Source organism: Thunnus thynnus, chromosome 1 (assembly GCF_963924715.1).
Source record: "Thunnus thynnus chromosome 1, fThuThy2.1, whole genome shotgun sequence".
In the NCBI taxonomy this organism is placed as follows: domain Eukaryota; kingdom Metazoa; phylum Chordata; class Actinopteri; order Scombriformes; family Scombridae; genus Thunnus; species Thunnus thynnus.
The window spans coordinates 39,371,062-39,390,865 of NC_089517.1; the positions used below are offsets into that span (position 1 = coordinate 39,371,062).

The 19,804-nt window shown below is 38.9% G+C and overlaps 1 protein-coding gene across 3 annotated transcripts in view; it reads left to right on the forward strand.

The window, feature by feature from the left end:
- The first annotated feature begins 5,969 nt into the window (after nt 1–5,969).
- Nucleotides 5,970–19,804, forward strand: part of LOC137188276 (cortexin domain-containing 1 protein-like) — a 42,626-nt gene continuing 28,791 nt past the window's right edge. Inside the window, exons 1-6 of one of the 3 annotated variants that reach the window (XM_067597872.1) lie at nt 5,970–6,298; nt 10,750–10,801; nt 10,925–10,958; nt 17,445–17,517; nt 17,762–17,832; nt 18,081–18,232. The gene's annotated coding sequence lies outside the window, so the exon portion shown is untranslated. The remainder of the gene's footprint in view (nt 6,299–10,749; nt 10,802–10,924; nt 10,959–17,444; nt 17,518–17,761; nt 17,833–18,080; nt 18,233–19,804) is intronic. The other 2 variants (XM_067597880.1, XM_067597889.1) reach the window with 2 other exon arrangements.

Consider the following 19,804-nt stretch of genomic DNA (forward strand, 5'->3'; position numbering starts at 1 on the left):
CGGACTTATTAAAATGCAAGATGTCTGAATGGTAGCACCGCGAGATTTTAGGGCTGCTTGAATAAATTAATGTTATAGTCTACAGTGTAACTGGTGCAGTGATGAATGTACTGTCAGGCTGTATGACATTTGAAATATAATGCTGTACTGTATTAAGTTTGGTTGGCATGTTTGTTAAGATATTCTACTTGATCTGTCTTCTGCCACTAAAAGCAGCCCGTTGTCGATCACTACTCCTGGAACAGTGTGGGTTAAGCTCCTCATTTAGGGGCTCAGCAGCAGCAACCCTCTCAGAGGCAAAAACCTGAATTCATCTAACAGGACCTCTTTTTCATATAACCATACTAGTTTGCTCAGATGAAGTTTAAAATGACAAGCTCCACCTGCCAATGAAAACGTTACAATATGAGTACATATAGTAAAATTGTAAATCATTTTGGTACCACTTTCTGATAAAGGTTTATATATTGTAAGTAATGGGTTTATTGCATGTGGAGGATGTATTCAGATAATTAACTTACATAAACACAACATGATAACAATACTCCATTACAAGTAGCTAAAAGTCCTGCATTAAAAATTCTACTTAGCAAAAGAAGCAACAGAGTATCAGCAAAATGCACTTAAAGTATCAAACATTTTATTAATATATTTACATGTAGTGCTTTAATGTCGTAGCAGGTAAAAGTGAAAGTTTTTTTCTATTTTATTTTACTGCTGTATGTTTTAAAGTTGTTTGACCTGTAACAATGATAATAAATCATTTAATAATGCTTTTCAAGCCATTGCTAAGAAACAAAAATGGGTTACCAAGTTGTGAATGTTTTAAGCCATTCATTGATTATTGTGGGTTTTACACTTTCTAATGAGCTACTGAGTCTGCAGTGATAAATGTTAATAAGTTGTTGTTAAATGGATTTTGGTCCTGAGTCTACACAGGTTTTCTCCAGTAGTCAAATTCCTCATATTACTGGCTTCAAAACTCTATACAGCAATGTTGACTTAAAAAGTGGTAGTCTACCATAATATAACCTATACCAACCAGACCAAAATCCTTTATATGCAGTATATAGTGATATTTTCACCTGTATATAGATATACAGTCAGTTGCCAGTTTATTAGGTACACCTAACTAAAACTAACGCAGTCTAATACAATAAAAACTAAACATTATAACCTTGAAGATTGTAGGATTTATGGCAGGGTTGCATTAGTTTTAGCTTATGTTTGCTTATCTCTGTTTAGCTTTTTTAAAGATAATGCTTAGCTGTATTTGCATGTTCTATACATTTACCTCTACTCTGTGTAAAGATAGCTACTTGACAACTGAAGTCAATTTTTGATCAACCACAAATTTTGTACTAAAAAAATCTTAGTTCATACTGACCATCAGAAGTTCTCCACCAAATGCACTAATAATGAAAGTGATACGGGACAAAATCCACAGTCCTTGCTTTGAGCAAAAATGTAAAAAAAAAAAAAAAAAAAAAGTATTTAAAAGTCTGAAGCTAATACAAAGCTTCCGCAGTCTGAGTTAGTTAAAAAAAAAGTGTGTATCTTCAGCAGTTACAGACTTTTTAGTAAAAAAAATTCTCTTTGTGTCTTGTTGGACAGTGTTTTCCGCTTCAACTGCAGTGGAAGGATTGTAACAAAGAGTGGTAATTTGGCACAAAAAAGGCTCTAACTTTGAAATACTTCATATTAGCTACAAATAAACTTTACATAAATACATTTTTGCACAAAAGGAGTGGACTGTTGATTGTGGATTTTGTCCCCCATCACTTACATCGTAAGTGCATTATGAAGGGATCTCCTAATGGTCAGTATGAACAGAAGGAATGATTACAGCAAGAAAAACATGTTTCAGTGTTTATTTAGGCACTTCACTATTGTTTTAAGACAGAATTCAATAATAGTGAACCTATCCTTTAATTTGAGATCATTTTTTTCTCAAAACATTTTACATATACTACTTATGTTTAAGTGTAAAATATTTCGCACTTTTTTGTATTAAATTTTTTTCAGTTCCTTATCTATACTTTGCATCTTTTTTGTACTTCTGGTGCTATGACACCACAACTTCTCTGTGGGATCAATAAAGTTTATCTGACTTTACTCTTATTTACAGATGTGGCTGAAATTATTGGTACCCTTGCATTTTATTAAAGTAATGCACCATTTGCACTTGGGGATGCTTTTCTGCCATAGGCATTGGGTGCCTTGAATCTGTGCAGGGCACAATGAAATCAGAAGACTATCAAGGCATTTTGGAGCCTTGTCAGAAAGCTGTATCTTAGTCACAGGCCATGGATCTTCCAGCAGGATAATGACCCCAAACATACATCACGAAGCACCCAAGAGTGGATGAGAAGAAAACGTTGGACCATTCTGAAGTGGCCTGCTGTGAGTCCTGATCTGAATCCCATTGAACATCTGTGGAAAGAGCTGAAACTTGCAGGTGGGAGACGACACCCCTCAAACCTGAGACAACTGGAGCAGTTTGTTCTAGAAGAGTGGGCCTAACTATCAATGGAAAAGTGTAGAGGCCTTAGTCAGAGTTACAGCAAGTGCTTGACTGCAGTTATTGCTTCCAAAGGCTTTGCTACAAAATATTAAGTTAAGGGTACCAAAATTTTTGGCCATGCCATTTTCATTTGTTTTATTGTATTAAATAATATGTTAAGTTGTAAATCAAAAGCAAAGTTTCTGTTATATTCACTGTGAAATAAAGAATGATAGATACTATATACTTCTGTCAGTTTCGACTTAATACAGAGAAAATCTAGTTTTTGTTTTTGTTGTTTGTTTTTTTTTAAAAGGTGGAAGGGTACCAATATTTTTTGCCACATCTGTATTCTATGTGTTGACAAATAAAGTAATTCTGATCTTGAATATTAAAAATCTCTTCATGCTGAATTTGATCAATATTAGGATAGTATAGTATTGATGGCCAGTTCTTTATAAAGCATATATTAGTTATCCAGTCCCCAACCCTCATGACCCTGTTCCAGCATGCACTGGGAGGGCTAAGTGGTGGATATCCCATTTTTTAATTAATTTGATTTTCCAATTTAATAAGGCTAAAACTGGCCAATAGAAGCAATTTGTCCTTACCAATCTACAACCAAGACTTCAGTTATTTGACAGGGGCAACAGAATAAAAAGCAGACATCCACCCTGATCATTATGTGTTTACCTAGTTCCCTGGTTTGGATGCTTGGCTACTTCACCAGCCACTTTGTCAGTCTACAGTGGGTTTATCAGGGCATTTACACCAGAACAGCTGCCTGCTGTGACTGAAAGATGTGCCAATGAGAGCGGAGAGGCTGAATCATAAAGTAAATGTGCCTAAAAACTCAAACTATGACCTAAATTCACTGACACAAGCAACCCCTTCACATGACACAGAATCACTTGATTCGCTGCTGATATCAAAAACATTGATTAATGGATAAGGTTAGTGCTGTTCTATTTTTTCCCCATGAAAAGATCCAAACCAACAATGTGTTTGTCCATCTCTCAGTACTTTCTGACTTCCCTACCCTGTCTGTGGCTCTCAGCCCCCAAGCTCATTGTTTCCTACTGAATAAGTAAATCTTGAAAAACAGCTCACAAATATATAGTTTCAGTAGTTTCCTGAAACAGCTGGTCACTGCAGTTTTTAACAAGTGTTACTCAAACAAGAGAAAATAGTTGCTTTTGTTGAGGACTATCTTCAGCTGCGGAACAAAACACATTTGGTGCTGTATTTCCAGCAGCAGAAAAATGTGTGTGGGATTGAATCAAAATGAACTACAGTGTGTGTGATCATAGTTTTGTAATTTCCCTTTGGTATTAATAAAGTACTCTACCTGTCTAGAGAAGGAACATGTCACCCAGTGCAACAGTGTGACTCGGTTGTGTTTTTAAACTACACTTAGCACAAAAAGTAAGGAAATTTGTGTTTGATAGATTCTTTCTTTGTTGTAACAATGCTTCTTGGCAAGAAATTTTATACCATTGGAAAGCCTGTTTATTTCCCTCTTAAATGGTGCCACATTTGTAAGGAACATGCATTTGTGGGATGAGCAGCAAAGTTGAGTATGTGGGTTGCGCCCATGAAAAATTTGCCAAATCTTCTCTGCCAATGTCAAACAGCTTATTCTGCCATTGAGTCTTGTTTGGTGTTTGGCTGATTGGATGATTGAACTTTAAAGAAACAAGACATATTGACAATTTAACAATTTATTCATTTAACAAACAGGAGCCTCAGTAGCGTGTAGAAGAACCATACACAGCCACAACAGCCTGGCACCTCCTCCTCATGCTCGTCACCAGCCTGGTCACACACTGCTGTGGGATGGCATCCCATTCTTCAACCAGCATTTGTTGCAAGTCAGTCAACGAGGTTGTGTTGGTCACTCTGGCATGAACAGCATCCCCAAGCTGTGTTCAGTGGAGTTGAGGTCAGGACTGCTAGCAGGCCATTCCATCCTCTCCACTCCCAAATTCTGGAGGTAGTCTCTGATAAACCCCGCTCTGTGGGGGCAAGCGTTGTCATCTTGGAGGATAGAATTTGGTCCCAGACTGTGGAGATATGGGATTGCCACTGGTTGCAGAATCTCATCTCAATATCTCTCTGCATTGAGATTGCCTCCAATGATGACAAGCCTTGTTTTTCCAGTGAGGGAGATGCCACCCCACACCATCACACTGCCGCCACCAAAAGATGTTACTCTATCGGTGCAGCAATCAGCATAGTGTTCTTCGTGTCTTCTCCACACTTTGACCGTATGATCCAACTGCCATAAGCAGAATCTGGACTCATCGCTGAACATAATGTTCCTCCACATGTTCAGGTTCCAGTGCATGTGTTGCCGACACCAGCGCAAACGGGCCTGATGGTGAAGGGCAGTCATGGCAGGCCTCCTGGCAGCCCTATGAGACCGGAGATTGGCTGCGTGCAGTCTGTTCTGGATTCTGGGCACAGAGCCGTTGGCCATATCGTCCTGCAAACCTTGACTGCAAATCTGTAGAACACAGCCTACGATACCTAAGTGCTGACAGGGTGAGGAAACGGTCTTCTTGGGGTGTCGTCTTCTGGGGGCGCCCACTTCGCGGCCTTTCTCTGACATCCCCCATTATATGGAACTTGGCCTTCACTTTGGAGATGGTACTAGGGCTCACTCCAAATAATGCTGCAACTTGGTTTTGCGGAACACCAGCTTGAAGTTGCCCTATCGCACGGGCCCTATCCAGATCAGTCAAACGTGGCATGCTGATTCTTGGAGCAGACACCTACTGACCACTGCAGCAGGGCCCATGCTCACAGGTGCTGCCAATCAGGCACCTGATTGGCAGCACCTGGGGGTACCAGAAGCTCAAAACAAGAGTCGATAGCAACAGTAAAATAAGCTGTTTGGCATTGGCAGAGAAGATTTGGCAAATTTTTCATGGGCACAACCCACATACTCAGCTTTGCTGCTCATCCCACAAATGCATGTTCCTTACAAATGTGGCACCATTTAAAAGGGAAATAAACAGGCTTTCCAATGATATAAGATTTATTGCCATGAAGCATTGTTACAACAAAAAAATAATCTATCTTGGACAACAATGGAGGTCCATGGCACAGAGGAATAAAAAACATTAAGCTTTGGATACACACACAATACTAGTAAATAGATCAATTCATTGTTGGTTTGGATCTATCCATGAGATTTGATGACAAAAAAATAATAAAAATATCATCAGACTCATCCTTTAACACAGGTTTAAACTTTACACATCTAAACCTATTTTTAATCCTAAACTGTAAATCCAACTCAGAATGCTGTACCTCCTTGTAAAAGTGATGATGCAAAACATTAAATTTATTTATCTATATTCTATAAAGACATTTGGTTTTGGAAAGTACATGTACAAGAACACACACACATGCATACATGTCTCTCACTGAAGTGTGTATCTCTCACCCCCAGTTGGCAGTAATCAGATATGGTGCTGTACACACTTGCTGCATCCTTCTTGCGAACACACGCAGGCAGTAAGAGTGGAGCAGGAATGTGTGGCGCTCCGCTCTGCTCTGTTCGTAGAGCTCAGTATGCAGAGAGGGGATGCAGCAGCCACCAGTGACTCTTTTCCCCCGCTCTCCATCCATCTGCCCCCTTCCTCCCATCTGCCCTCCCCCTAGCCTTTCCATTTAACTTCCCACCCTTCCTCCACTCCTCACTTACCGCCCACTCTTCTGCAGCGGTTCCTCAGTACAGACTGGGAGCTGTCCTACCTACAGCAGCTGTGCAGGATGTGAGGGAAGCAGGTAAGAAGCTCTCAAATTCCTCTGTCTGGCTCTCTTTCTTTCCTTCTTTTTTCTTTCTTTCTGTCTTTCTTTCTCTGCACTACACAGGCAACAGTTCTCCATTTGTTAGTGCATACTGTGATACAGGCTTCCCTGGATAATAACAGTCAGTGATGTTATGAAGTGTCCATGTGCTATTGGATATGTACAGTTGAATGTAGAATGAACATATATAACTACTGAATGTCCCATTTGCACTTGCTTGCTTGCTTGAGTTTAGTTGTTAATCTTAGATTTGGTAAACCAAATGTTCCAACCAAATGTTCCCTGCTGGAGAACAGGGGGAGGTGCTTGCTTCAGAGTGGTATCTTCAGGCAACTTTCTCCTGATTGCTCAGCGCCATTGGGACATCAGGAACACATCATATACTAAAATTGGGATGATTGGTTTGCTTAGTAATGATAAGGGATTTCATACATTCAGCTAGAGCTGCAACTAATGTTTTTTTTCTTTATCAGTTTATCTTTCAATTATTTTTATGATTAATCATTTTATGTTACTGTATAAAGTGTTAGAAAATTATGAAAAAAGCCCTTCACACCTATTCACAGTCCAAGGTGATGTCCTCAAATGTCTTGTTTTATCTGAACAATAGTATCAAAACCAAAAGTTTACAATGATATAAGACAGAAAAAAGCAGCAAGTCCTCACATTGAAGAAGACAGAAATGACAAGCGTTTGGTGTTTTTCAGTGATAAATGACGTCACTGATTATCAAAGTTATTAGTGAGTGGTTGTGTGTGTGGCAAAACAACCTTAGCTCAAGGTTGGCTTTTTCTTGAGGTTCCAACCACATCACACGATCTTCATCAGGAGATGCAGTTCATGATGAAATGCAGATTTATGATCATTTTATGCTTTCAAAATGATTAGGTAAAGGTAAATGATGAGGTAAATACTGACCTCAAACAAGGCATGCAATGCACTGTGTTTCCTCTTGTTTGTATTTGGTCCAGAGATAAAATACAAACCAATAATGAGTCATTATTCAGATCTGCTTGGATGCTTGGAAACATCCTGCACAGTTCAATGCATGGTTGTATTTAATTGTGATTAATTGCATGACTGTTCATAGTTAATTGCAAATTAATCACACATTTTTTATCTGTTCAAAATTTACCATAAAGGGACATTTTTCATGTGTTAATACTCTTATCAACATGGGAGTGGGTAAGATATGCTTGCTTGATGCAAATGTATGCATTTATGGTTGTAAATCAATTAACAACACAAAACAATGCCGAAGATTGTCAGAAACAAGTTAATAATTTAGCTTTTCATAAATACACTGAAAAAAGGAGACTGGCCATTTGTTGGATTTATCTAAGTATGTTTTGTGCATTTTACACATTTTTTTCATGTTCTGAAGCAAAATGTAATAGCATTGTGTAGAATCTACATTGTATGCAGAGAGAGTACATGAACTTGTTTAGGTAATGTTGGGATAAAGTGAGTTGTTGTATTGTATTTATTGGGACCATGTACAGTGTTAAATGTAAATGTTAAATTTGATGTACTGCGCCAGAGTTAGCTTATAGCTAATTTTCATCTGCGGTCCCTTACAATTAAATCATATAATAGCACAATAACAAACAGTACAAAGCAAAAAATACACACAGGACACATTATACAAAATACAAAACTACACAATCAAGTATCAATACTAATTTTTCTCGGTGCCTGGTGCAATCACACATGGCACACAATGAATTTGAAGAAGACAGACCTACTTGCTGCTTTGTCATGTCTATGGTCATGCCATTATTCAGCTCAACTTGGTAAGTATGGATGGCTGGAATAAATTTGAATATTGGCTAATGTGTAACCACATAGTATAATGCCTTCAGAGTCACCACGTATCATTGGGATTAGCCTTGGTCAATGAGGAGTGCGAATGCTTTGCTGTCATTTGACAGTTGGAGGATTACTCTATTGGGCTTGTGCTGTTAAAGGTAGGCTAGTTATATATCTTGTGTTGAAGGTTAAGGACATTGTTGGGTAGTACATAACGTTAAGGTGGCTAACAGTAGGCTTATAGTTTGTGAGGCCTACCAAGTTAGCAGGCTCAGTAAGAAACGCCAGCTGAAGTTGTGACCGGTTGGACTTAAGCCACAGATCTGCTCCCGAGAAGATGTGTACATGGACAGCTGCGGACACGACAGATGTGTCGTAGCTCTGTTTATACTACTCTCTGGAGTTCGCTTGGAGGACATATTCCTCACATGGAGAGTAGATCAACGTCTACAGGAAGACGGCGTTGTGACCTTGTGGGCTTGTCTGTGCAAGGCACAATGAATTGGAGGTACGTGGATGTCCGCACAGAGCCTATACATACACCCTCTACTGAAAAATTTATGTCACGCGTACCCTGGTACCATATAAGCCCACTTGCAAATTCTGAGTCAAATTAAAAAAAAACACATCATAATTTTTTGCTGTTTGATGTTTCTTCCAATGAAGCTGCTTGTTAAATAAATGACACTTTTTATTGTAAGTCAATCAGATTTGTTAATAATGAGTTATCGAAGCATATGTGTGACATGTACCTGCTGCACATGAAGTTGCAAAAAAACTTTGGTGGTTTTGGTATCCTCAGAGAATACTATTTTTTGCATATTTCTACTCCTATTTTTGGTAAATACTCAATTGTTATGTTTGAATTAGAAATATGTTAGAATATTACTTGAATCAAAAATACTGTTTCTTTTGAAATCAAAATATCAGTTTTAGCATGCCAGCAAACAGACCACATGCTGCATCAATACAGTAGCTGCATGGTATGGTTTATTGCAATGACATAAAGCATGATAAGTATGTATAGTTTACATTTTTGTATGCAGTTTATATTATTATACTGTTGAATAGATAATAAATGTGTATGTTTATCTTTATTTATTTTTGGATTAACATTTTTATCTGGTGGGCTTAAAAGGGATGCTACCAAAAAAATCACACTGTTTAGGGTGGATATAAATGAGTACAGCTAATTATTTCTCTACATGATCAATTAATACTCTTCATGTTATGTTAGCACACCATGTAAAGATTTATTTCATATAGTTGTTTTTTTAATGTCATGTGTGTAGAATAAAATATTCTCTTTTAACCATAAATTCACTGAGGTTCCCTTTAAGCCCACCTGCTCCCACTAAGCCTACTTGATTGTGTTTCAATGGGGATTTTGTCCCTTTTGACTTTTGAACCATTTTCTTCCCTAATTTTAACCTCACCTCATGAATCAGCTCAATAAATCAGATAATTAATACCCATATTTGAATATCACTGATATTAAATGGGTCAATTCATTCTGGACAGGCCTATATATTATCCTAACATAAGCAATATTTTTCTAATCTTTACTTTTCAGAGAAGTTTTAGTTTAAGATGAGATAATGAGCTTCAAGATGTTATGACTCTGTATGTTTTAATGTTACTCCACAATGAACTGAATGGTTTTAAAATGTGTTCTTACAATGTTTTCAAACTACTAGCCTAAATGTGATTAACATTTGAAAATCAATTACATTTATTGTTTAATTGTAAATCCTGAAATTGACTAATTTACCATCCTTGGAAGATTAGTATTGAACCTGCAAACTGTTTTTCTTTCAGTCAGTTGGTCCTTCATAAAAACATCTGCACTTTCAACCAACTGGCTGGACCAGAAATTTTGGCCAATTTCAAATGCCAACAGCACACCATAGGATAGAGATACAGACAAAATAACACATATTGAAAGATGAAGTATCTGAGAATAATTTCCACTATAGTTTGATTTTGTTCATAAATAGTTTTTTGGCTACATTCCAAAGAAGACATGTTGTAAGTTAAGCTTTTTCTGCGTTGACAACACAGTAAAATGGCTGGCCATGCCCATTTCAAATGCCATTTACAGGCCATAGGATTGAAGTGGAGACAAAATGAAAATAGCTATTGAGAGCTAAGAGATTACAGATTTGAATAGAACAAGTTTGTATTCTTAAAGGGTACGTTAGGTACCCATTAAGCCCACTTAAATTGGAGCATTATATATTAAAAATGTCTGAAAAGCGGATTTGGTGGGCTTAATAGGGACGTTTACATTTCGGGCCGGTGTTAGATTGCTTGTGTTTTTGCTAGAAATGGGCAGAATGAAACTTTACATGCCTGTGCAAAATAGGAGGTACTTAAGGCTCTGGTGTTACTACCAAACCCTGTAAAAAACAAGGGATTTTCTTTTTTTTAGAAAAAATAATAGTTGCATAAACTATGTAATACTTAACAATTTTGTGACTATTTGAAAACACCCATCCATAGTTTATGCAGTGTTCTTTATGATATATCACTTTTGTTTTGTGAGTTATAGTTTTGAATTGTAGAAGTGGGCTTTTTTGTTTGTTTTTTTAATGTCGTTGCTCTTGTTGCTGCTGCAGATGGCTGTCAGACGTGCATAGTGTGTCTGCTGTGGCTCAAGTTCTGTGGTGGGTATGTATCTTTTCTCAAAATAACAGGATTAGAAGTGTCTCCACCTAAAGTTATATTTAGACTATACTAATGCTAATACTAATGCAGCGATTTGTGTGTGTGTGTGTGTGTTTGGTACTGCAGCTCACCGCCAGCCTCACACTCTGAAGTTTTTGTGGTGAGTATAACTGTTATATAAATGTACAGTGTTTCTCCTATATTCATTCTGCAGTGGTGCCTCTGCAGAATTATGAGTTTGAGATTGTCAATCTTGCAGTAAATGTACAGTATAGGCTACAGTTTGTCAGTAAATAAATGCTGCAGCTCTCATCTGTTTGTTCACCAACCGCTGGAGGCGGGTTAGCCCTGAAGTTAGCAACAATGAGTTAGCTTGACCTGACCAGGCTTACTTAAGGTGAACTGACCTTTCTGCACAGCAACCCCACCCAAAAGGGACCTGGATGCAGACAAAATGGCAGACACGGAGGCAGAAATCTTGGACCTCCGCCTCCATAGTTGAAAAGAAATCATATGACCTTGGCAGCGGAAGTTGGTCTTCCTCGCGTTGTTTTTGCGTGAAAATCTGCATTGCGCATGTGCGTAGTACGCTTGTTGTCTGTAACAGCCTGTGGACTGATTTCTATGTGAAGAACCCAGGCCGGATGTTCAGCGAAAATCCAAGGGAGGTGACGTTTTTGCACACTCCCGAGTGCCTTGACGCTCTCCTCTAACATCAATAAATGACCAGCATGACAACAAAACAACACAACAAAAGCAGTGCTATCCAATTAGAAACACCCTGCATATATTAGCTCTCCAGCTAATGAGATGGCTAGCTGCCTCCATCAACCACTACAACCACTTGTTGCTGCCCAGACACAGCCTGTTGCTCCCCAGCAGCAGCGTATTGCTCCCCGACAACAGCTCGTTGCTGCCCAGACACAACCTGTTGCTTCCTGGCCACAGGTCACTGAGCCTACTGGTGTTTAGTAAAGATGGTACTAACACTACCTAAGCAAAAAACAACAGCTATACACGATTAAACATGCATCCAGGCGAATGTGTGTGTGTGTGTATATGTGTGTATGTATGTGTGTGTGTGTGAGTGACAAGATGGCGGACATGATCTAGGATGATGACATCCCACGAGAGTCAAGATGGTGGATGTGACAACAGGAGGAAATCATGTCATGCAAGAATCAAATAGTGGATGTAACTGCGGTGTTTTGGTTAGAGACAAAGGTAGATGGTGCTGGCCAGAGGTCAGCAACTCTGCAATCACCCATTTCAGCATGTGTGCTATCAAATACACTCATCTGGTGATAAGATGGCGAGGGGCAGAACACCGCTGTGTCCCACATTATCTGCCCACCAGATGTGCAAAGGGGTGCAGGTGTTTATGTGTATGTGTGCATGTAGACAGGGTTAGCAACAACAGAGAGAAAGGTGAAAGAAATGCTGGCTCATGGTAGAATCCCTTGACCATGGGGAAAGAGCAGTAGTTGCTTTGTCACACAGAAAAGCGCACGTATGGACGGTAGTCTGTAATGCATGTTGTCTGGACTGTTGACTGACAAACCAACCTGCTTTCTTGCTCACTATGGCACAATAAACAGCAGTCCTGAGCGGGACAACAAAAATTACAACTTAACAAGCAGCAAGCATCAGTGCTCCTCGGAGCTTAGCAGAACAAAAGGACTCAGCAGTCCATCAATTCACAACACAGTAGCAATAAAGCTTAACAAGCAATAAAGCTAACACAATACAACACTGTCTCTGCCCAGACGTAAACAGTTTACTTGGGTCGGTTCAGAAAGTGACCCAAGTAAGAGAGCAACTCATTTCCTCGAGGGTTAGCAGCAGCTGGTTTCTCAGTGGGCAGCGAGGAAACACAGGAGATGTGACTCAGTCGGAAGGCAGCGGGGTATAGAAGTTCTCCGCGTCTTCGTGAAGAAATCCTTTTCAAGAGAACGCTGGGTTGCAGCAGCAGTGGATCTTCTTTGGATCTGGTAATTATGCTTGGTTGAACACAGGGAGAAGTCTCATCTTGTCCAGCAAGGGGAGGATCTTCAAACTCGGCGAGGGGAAATACAATGGAAAGCTGGTTACCTCCTTTAGTAAAATGGCTCACAGGGAAAGCAGAACTTCCTGTGGCATGGTTACAATGGAAAGGCAATGGGTGTATCTGTGTAGCTGGTACTTATAGCTGAGGTGATGTCATGGCTGTATCGCTGGAACTTCCTGTGGTGTTAGGACGTCTCTGCCAATGAGAGAGTTTGGGGCTCTCCCAGATCTTGCTCCAAAGTGCGAACTGCAGGGCAGGCTGGGAGTTGTAGTCTGTGTGAGCAGCCTTTTGGCGCTCTTCCATTGTTTCAGGGATTAAAGGACAAAGGCGGCCTCATGGTCAGGCTTCAGAGTTTACAAGTAGGCATGCCTTTGTCTGAACACATGGTTGAGACCCAACATAAATTACACATTGCTAGAATAACCTCTTCCAAAGTAATAGGAAGAGTTTTTTTTTTATCTCCCTTGTTGATGTTAGGGATGTTCAGACTATCAAAAACAAAATTGTTTACATTCCTGATTAATTTCTAACTGATCTTTTGTTATACAGCCAGAACCTGTGCAAATTTCAGTTATTAATCCTGATGTCTCAAATACTCCTATCTGATGAGCCAAATATTTTCCTATTTTGTCCCCATATTCATAATATTTGTGTCTGGAATTATTTATTAATTTAGTAATCTCTTTTGTGGAGAGACGAATAAATTCAGTTTGCATAGATATCCTCTTTGCAAGTAATTCAGGAGTAGGAGATTTTGCATGCTGACTGCATGCTGCTGATCTAGTTCTGAAATTGGTTCAATTAATTTTTGTCTTTTCTCTTTTTGTGTTCTGGTCAGTTGTGCACAGTGGGAGATGATTTGGCCACGAATATAAGCCTTCAGTGCTTTCAATAACATATGAGATGTGAGATGCACCGTAACAGCTGGGATTTCGGTAGTTTGCATATAGAAAAAAGTATTTGATATCTTTTGATTCAGTATGTGTTTCATGGGATAGTAAACTGTTGTCCATTTGCCAGGTTCTGCATAGTTGCAGTTTTAGTGGGGCATGATCAGATAAAACAATGGCCTCATAATCAGTATGTTTTACTGCTGAAAGTAATTTAGAATCTATGAAAAAATAATCAATTCTGGAAAAGGAATTGTGTGGCTGAGAGAAAAAAGACTATTTTTGTTGAGTTGGTTGTATGTATCTCCAAAGGTCTATTTTATTAGCTGTGTTCACAAAGTTCTGAATCAGTTTGGCTGACTTAGACAAAGATTGCTGTTTGTTTGATGATCTGTCCAATACTGGATCCATCACAAAGTTAAAGTTCCCAGCTAGAATTAGGTTGTGGATGTGAAGGTTTGCTTAAGGAAGATAGCACTGAATACATGAACTTCTCATCATCATGGTTGGGGGCATAGATTAAATCAAATCTCAACTGCTTCAGACTCATCAGAAAGTATCTGCCTTTCAGCACAGCCCAGCTCTACATGCATGCTATTATATTCTCACACCTGTCATGTTGCATCACTACCTGGTCACAAGCCTCACAATCAACTATAAAACCTATAATATCACTATATAATAGGACAATAAAAATCGTGGATAAATAAACCAATGAGGTGGCACCATTGTCAAAAAAAAAAAGTCTCCTGTGGACAGGTGTTGTAATTTAGCGTTTCGCTATAATCACACATTGCTTCTGATGTCTGTGCATAATTATATGTTGAAGTTCCAAAGCTATTATGCTGTCATTGTCAAATAAATAAAAGTAAAGTAGATGTTTGCCAGCGTAACTGGGGTATTATAGATTTTCTCAGTTACTATATCTACCATTTGAGTACGAAATTATATCAGATGAAATAAAAGGAATATATCTATTAATTATAATAGCAGTTCCATGTGACTTGAAATTAAAATTGGAATGAAACACGTGCCCAACCCAATTTTTATGTAGTTGTTTATGAGTTTGATTTTCTGGCCCCATCTTCTTTAGATGAGCCAGTATATTATCTGGTTTCATAGCTCCGTTCAAGCATTTACAGTTCCAGGTGACAAACTGCACCACACTTTCCTCACCAGTCTTAAAGGACCCCTTCATACTTCTGTCTATGATCTGGTTTTGTAAAGGATAAGATGTGTTTCTTAAGCTCCTCCTTAACATATAACTGTGTAAAACTCCTGAACCTCAGTTTCTTACTGAATTTAACTATTACAGTAAAGCAGGAGCAAGTAACAGCAAGGAAAATGAATGAATAAATATTTAGTCTCTCTTCTTTATCTATTTATCACAAGTCCAGAGTATCTGTCAACTGTGCATTCCTCTGAGCCTGTTTACTCTGACTGTGTTAATGAAACAGAAAGACAAAACCTTTGTCAATGGATCAGCTTACTGGTGTATCTAACTACTGTATGGTAACATCATATATTATCATTCTTTCTACCATGGTCTGGATGAATACTCTTTTCTGATTGGCCAGCAAGTGTGTGTTAAAACCGTTAAATGCACATGTTCGGCTCAAGTTTAATCACCGTTCTAAATTCATCCACTACCAAACCTGTAACCATAGCAACATCAAAGCCCACAGCTGTCAAAGCTTACTCATGAAGTTCTGAAGAATGGGACGCAGCAGAGGAAAAAGAAATGGAGAAGAAAAGACAGAAACCAAGTGAAAAACGGCACAAGGAAGTGACACCTTAAGAGCTTAAAATGATAGAGAAAGAGAAGGATGAGATTAATACAAAAAAAGCAACAAAATGGGCAGTTAATATATTCAGAAACTTTCTCTACCAAAAACAAAAGAACACTGATTTGGAGACATACTCTGCGGTTATGCTTAATGAGAACTTACATGAATGCCTCAGTTCAGGCTGGCAGTGAGTACAGTGTGGCAAGTTGTCATGACAGCAGTAAGCTCTTACTTCATAACCTTTCGATTTTGAGTGCAAAACTTTCACCAAAAATTTGAGAATGCTTTTATTTTATATTGTTGGCAAATGACCATGGTATAAGTGGGATAATCAACTTGTAGCTGTGCGTTAAACGGTTTTAAGGCACTTCACAGAGGGTGGTTCTTTGGCCCCTCATCATGTCTTAAAACCATTTAATGCACACCTACTTGTTGATTATCCCTTATGGATGACATTATTTTCAGTGGATCATTATACTGGCTTTGATGTTTAGGTTGTCTGCAGCCTTCTGACAGAAATTGTATAAAGTCTAAATTAACTAGAAAATGAATCATTTAGCTTGGCTGTCTTGGTTTAATCTCTGATACGTTTGTTATAGTGCGCTGTATCACCCAATAACTATTATCAGCCCCTATCAAGTTGTTCATAAGAGTTTATGTCAAACCACTTCCATTGACATTACTTGCATGAAAGTCAGTCCACTTTAGCAATCCTCTGATTAAAGAAATCCTCAGCTGCTTGTGGGGAGTCAAAGGAGTGTCTACTCCCATCCACTGTGATGGTGAGTCAGGCTGGATAGAATAGGCTGTTGGTAATGTTGGCATCTCAGAGTTTTTCTTTTTACTGAGTTGAACATAGCACCCAATTTGTTGACCTCCAGTCTCATGTCTGGAAAGATGAGTACCTTGTATGTGAGTCGGCCTTTCGTTTTGGTGAGATCCAGTATCTTCAGTTTATCTGTGTAGTAATGCAGGAGGACAAGTATTGCATGGGGCCTCTCCTCTCCGGTTGGCTTTGGGGCTAGTGTGCAATGTGCTCTGTTTATCATCACAGGGGAATCGAAGCTAGCAGCACCCAGCACTGCGGGGAAAAATTCAGTAAGGAATTTGATCATGTTACTGTCTTTGGCTCCTTCTTTAATGCCCACTAACTGAGGGTTTTGTCTTGTGTTCTCTAGGTCCAGGCGTTTGTCCTGTAGTTTCTTACATTCCTTAGTGATTGCTTGTTGTGTCTGAGCCAGGACTGTTTCTCTGGATGTTTTTAGCTCTTCTCTTAACATTTGTAGAGAAAACAAGGTCTTAGATGTGGTCTCCATTGTGTTGTCTGCCATCTTTGGACTGCTGACTGCGAGGGGAGTTACAGTTTCTACACAGTCTATACTAAGCCAAAAATCCAAAAGCCAGTACACAGTCTAGGTGAAAGCCAGAGAAACAAAACAATCCAGGCAAATGTACCAAAACATGGTTTAACAAGCTTAACCATGTCATGTGATATGCTACTTCAATACACTTTCCCAGAAAATATTATGGGGACCAATACAAACAATTGCAGATTAACATTTAATATCCAGGAATTCACATTATAGACACTACCACTGACTATCCCTGTAACAAAATGACAATTTCACAATTTCACATATTGATCATACACAGTCCAGCCATATACTAGGTTTTGACCTAGTCTTATTCATAGTGGAGGCTGGCTTGACCGCAGTTGTACATTGAAGAGAGCAATGATGTCATTCACATTTTGAGATGCAGAAATATACTGTATATTGGCCATTTGCTGCTCTGCTATAAAAAGATTGGCATCAGCTATCAAAAAACATACTCTGTTGACCTCTAGTATATACTATATGTGTTTGGAGAAATACAGTTTTACATTGTAGAAGGGTTTTTTCTGTTGCTCTTTGTTGCTGCAGATTAACAAGCAAACTCACAGTCTGTGCATGTCTCCTGGAGTCAGCGCATTTACTGTGGGCTCAAGCTTTTGTGGTAAGAATATGACTTTTTATTCACTCTGTTAATGGCATGGCAGGGCTCTGCAGATGGCTATTTCAGTTGATCAGTTAAGTAGTCCTGGGCTTTGGCATTAGTTTTTAATCCAAAACATTGGTCCTAGCCAGAGTTGTAAAGTAACAAAGTGAAAATAATCTCTAACTGTACTTAAGTATTTTTTCTGGGTTTTCATACTTGAGTATTTATCTTTCTGACAACTTTTACTTTGCTATATTTTCAGAATATATTCGTGATGCTCCCATGATCAGTGATGTACAAGAGAGATGGCCAGCTCTCTTTGATGTAATGGATGTAAGTAAAAATAATCTGTCAATAATGGTGTGATTTCTTGTGCTGTAGATGGTATATGCAACTGTTAGACTAATGCTTGGCTCCATTAGGATGTGGTTTAGAATATTCCATAGCAGAAATCAAATGATGACTAAACATACAAAGTGCATGCGGTGATGTGGTTGGCAGGTGTAGTTTTGGTGTAACAAATGTCTGGTGTATATGTCAGTGGTCCGTGTTGTTAACAATTGGTTTCATGTTGTTTTCAGATAAACATAGAGCTCAAGCTTATCACAACTATGCCTCTACAGTCAAGGTTTCTGTCACAGCTTGACCTATATCCACAAATCTGCTAAGGGTGTTCCCAAAGCGATCAGGGCAGCAGGGCAAAAAGCTTGAAGACATGGCTGCCATGATGATAGTAAGAACTTTTTAACTATTTAACTATAAATTGCAATAAATTTTGAAAAGATGTCTAGATGATGTTTTGGTATGATAAGTATGACTGAGTGGCAGTTTTGTCACAGCAGTCATGTCATGAATATAAGTAATAAACATGATTGTATGAACACAGGAATTTCCTTCAAAAAAATGGCTTATTATGGCTTATTTGTTTTTCTACCAGCCCAGATACAGAGGTTGCTTGAGCTCTTCATATTGTCAATAACACAGGAACATCAGACACAAATTTCAAAAACTGGCATACTTACAAGCCTGAAAGGACTCAGAAAATTTATAATGCACCCACACTGTTCCACTGTAAGAAATTTATGTGAATTTTTTTTTTATCACATCCACTAGTGCAGGATGAGGTCGCTATTAAAAATGCACTGTTATCCAAAAAGTAAATATTAATGGAAATAATTTTGGACTTAAACTAAGGACATGAAATATGTCAAACAGGGATGTACCTGCACCTAAAATAGGGTGGAATCAGGTAATTTGGGACACTTTTCGGTAGAATTACCAGGACCATCAAAAAAGGTTACTCACTGAAGTTATCACGGATCTCTGCAATATTACTGTTTTGAAATGATGTTGTAAAGTATACTTGTTTAGAAACTACAGACCTTCAAACACACCAAGACCCCTTCTCTCATGTTGTTGGCATGTTCAAGTAAAATGGGACAACTGGTAAGGTAAACTGGGACATTCATTTTCAGTTCAAATTTTTTTTTTATTTGAACATATAGTATATAGAACAATTGAACATAGAAGGGTTGAACAGAGTAAAATAGGGAATCAGGTGTTGCATGAATACAAAAATAATTAACAAATGATTTAACCTTAAACCTTAACATAACCTCTTAAATGTTTCATATTTCATATTTCACTTTTCACCATATTTCATCCTACTATGTTAGTTGGGTTTTAGTTTTAAAACTTAAAAGGGCTGAACTGCCCAGTGAAACAAGCCAGAATACTGGTTATGAAACCATTCATAGGCCTACTGTGTGTAGCCTACTGCTCCTGTGAAATTATACACAGTCTTTGCAGATAAACCCCTCGTCTTCCATTATGCCATGGTCATCCCCACAGCTCTTGTGGAACCAGCAATGGCATTGTTGACAGCTAATCCACTCCTCTGTCGCCATGGGATCACTTTTGTCCCCATACATTCTCCTACAGAGCTTACAGGGGTAGCTGCTGCAGGTTTAGCTTTCTGTTTGGCTGGCAGAGGAAGGAAGGAGATATCATCAAGCGGAGACATGATAATTTTGTCTGCACCCAGATCTTCCATGCTGAAAGTCGTCTCAGCATGTGAGGGTGGTATGGCATCTCGGGGTGGCACGGCAGGTGAGGGTGGCAGGGTGGGTGAGGATGGCATAGTACATAAGAGTTGCACAGCAAGTGAGGGTGGCATGGCATGTGAGGGCGGCACGGCAGGTGAAGTTGGCATGGCATGTGAGGGTGGCACAGCACAAGAGGGTGGCATGGCGCGTGAGGGTGGCACGGCACATTAGGGTGGCATGGCAGGTGCTACAGTGGGTGG